The following is a 2,843-nucleotide window of genomic DNA, read 5'->3' on the forward strand; positions in this document are numbered from 1 at the left end:
CTGAGGACACGAGCGTGCTGAAGGGCCCGTGTGAGAGCCTGACTATAATTTCACGAAAAACACAGGCTGAGACACTACCACACGGGCGTAGGCCATGGCCTGTGGCCCAAGGTGAAGCTTACACGATCGTGGCCCCCTTTTAATTACTCCTAACCTTAAATTTTTTTTGCCATCCCTTTTACTATTCATCATCTTTTTTCCCCCAAGCACCCTTTTTTCTCCTTTCTTTTTCTTCATCTTTCTTTCCTTTTTTCTCTCATTTTTACTATTCAAAACCCTTTCCCTTTACCCACAACTCCACTTCTCATTTCCTTTCACCCCCTCCGCACACACTCATCCTCCAACCAGTCCATACCGCGTATACCCCAAGCCCCGTCAAGCACCACCGTCGTTCATCAGTCGCTTTCCCCTCTTTTCACTCCATTTTTTTTTCATTTCTTTTACTTTTTTATGCTATTTCTGGATTTAGTCTTGTTTAATTCGATTCTACTACTAATGATTTGCCCACATAATTAGTATTAACAATAGTTCTTTATCATATTTCAATATCTTTGCTTATTTAGTTATTCCTCTTTATAATACTCTCATGCTTATTAGTTTAGGACAATTCTTAGTCATTTTTTTTTATATTACGCACTATTTTTGGTATTATCCACTATAACTTGATTTGTTTTTTAGAATTGGCTTTGTTTAGCTTTAATACTATTTTCATCTTTTATTCAGTAATAACCATTTTTCCCTTTGATTCATATGCAATATCATCACTTGATTTTAGTATGCTTGAACTTTTGTCCATATTATCTTACGAGCAAGTTATTATTATTTTGGACTACTCAGATTTTGCTTGTAGATGTGGGGATTTTTATTGATAACTTAAGTCTTTTCCTTGTAGACATCATGATGAACCCAAAAGGCAAGAAAGCCGCGGTTCCCACCTCGAAGAAACGAAAAGGAGCGACATCTTTCTCCCCATTCTTCCAATTCCCACCAGGGCTCCAAGAAGAACTATTTCAAATTCTACGTACACGACCCCTAAGTGTGGAAGCGTTGCGTCGATTAGGCCGCAGGAGAGAATGTCCACCTAGCCGATTTGATTCGGGCCCTCCTTGCCACAGCTCCGTGGGACTGATTCTTTGATATCGTTGAGCTGGCATATTTGGAATTCACCTTGGAACTCGGCTTGACTTTTCAGTTACAGACAGTGATGGTGAAACACGACGACCCAGGAATTGTTCAATTCTGCCTTAGCGGCCTCATACGACAGTTGAGTGTCCCCAAAATTAGAGCTGCCTTGGGATTCTATACCGACAAGTTTATGGAGACCGACCATTTCCCCCACCTCCACCGCCACATACATCGTTCACCTGCATCGTGTTGGGTTGACCTCCACCCTGCTACAGGCATTTATGATCCTAGCCGTTCAAAGGCATCGGCTCTACCTCCAGCTCTGCGCTATCTGCACGCCATTTTGGCACACACATTAATGGGGAGGCGAGAGAGCACTAGCGTCGTCAACACTCACGACGCATATTTCCTGTGGAGCATGAGCCATGAGCATACTTTTGATCTTGCATACTTTGTTGCCCTTGCTTTTCGCCACCAGACAGAACGACATCGAAAGGGATTCATCAGTATCGACCCATACGTGACTTGTTTAGCACGATATTTTGGGCTCCTGAATATAGCGGCGCAGTCTTCATCACTCACTCTTATTGGCCAGATGTCCCCATAGGGCATCCAAGGTATGCTCTATATGTGAATGATTGAGCGTCGTCATGGGTTCGACCCTCCTCAGTACTGACTTATACGAGGTACCGATGAGGATGACCTCGAGGATATTCCTGATGATATCCCTTCATTTCAAGAGGACCCACTATCACAGCCACCACCGAGTCACTGACCAGTTCATGCGGCTGCTTCAATATCTGAAGTTTCTGACCACCTTCATCGCTTTGAGCAGTATTGCACTCAGCGATTCGACAGCATCGAGGCGACGCTACAACAAATCTGCCAACATTTTCACATCTCGCCTCTAGCACCACAACCTCACGATCCAGCTGTCGACGAGGACTATTAAGTCCATCTAATTTTTAATTTTTTTTATCTTTATTTTGGCATTTCTTTTGCACTTTCATTATCAATTACTTACAAGACTTTTATTAGTATAATTTAAATTTTATTTTATCTAGTTATTTCAGATTACTAACCCTAACAACCATCTACATATAAATCCCTTTAATATTATCGATGGCATCGCAGTTTCAAAAGGTTCAGTCGATGAGTACTACTAAGGCATACACATACAATCATCCACGACTGTCATGTCCTGCTCAACCACGACCATAGCCACCACGACACCGACCACCACGATAATCTCTTCGCTAGGCACTGTGATTGTGGAACCCAATCTCTACCACCACCTTCACCTCTATTTTACATGTCACATACACATCACTTCCAATGCTTCTAAACTTGTGTCCGCTCTTTCAAGGATTACATCTAAATTCAGGCAATTTTGATTCTCTCCCTCTCTTCTAATCTTATGCTTATATTGCTATTATCTATCTCTGTACATTGAGGAAAATGTACACCTTAAGTGTAGGAGGTTATTTATGTGATTATCAGAAAATCCCTGAATTTTTATCTTGTTCTTAAATAATTTTCTCATATCATTATTAAAGTAAATTCTGATTGATCTATGATTGTTATTAATATGTTTTGAAATAAACCATAGGTAATTGTGCATTAATTGTTTAAACTTTAAGACGTTAGGGAATTAAGCATGATGAGTTGACTTTTAAGAAATAAAATTTCTAGGTTGTTTCCCTGAATTGAGGTATTAT

This window comes from Gossypium arboreum, chromosome 6 (assembly GCF_025698485.1).
Source record: "Gossypium arboreum isolate Shixiya-1 chromosome 6, ASM2569848v2, whole genome shotgun sequence".
NCBI classification, from domain to species: Eukaryota; Viridiplantae; Streptophyta; class Magnoliopsida; order Malvales; family Malvaceae; genus Gossypium; species Gossypium arboreum.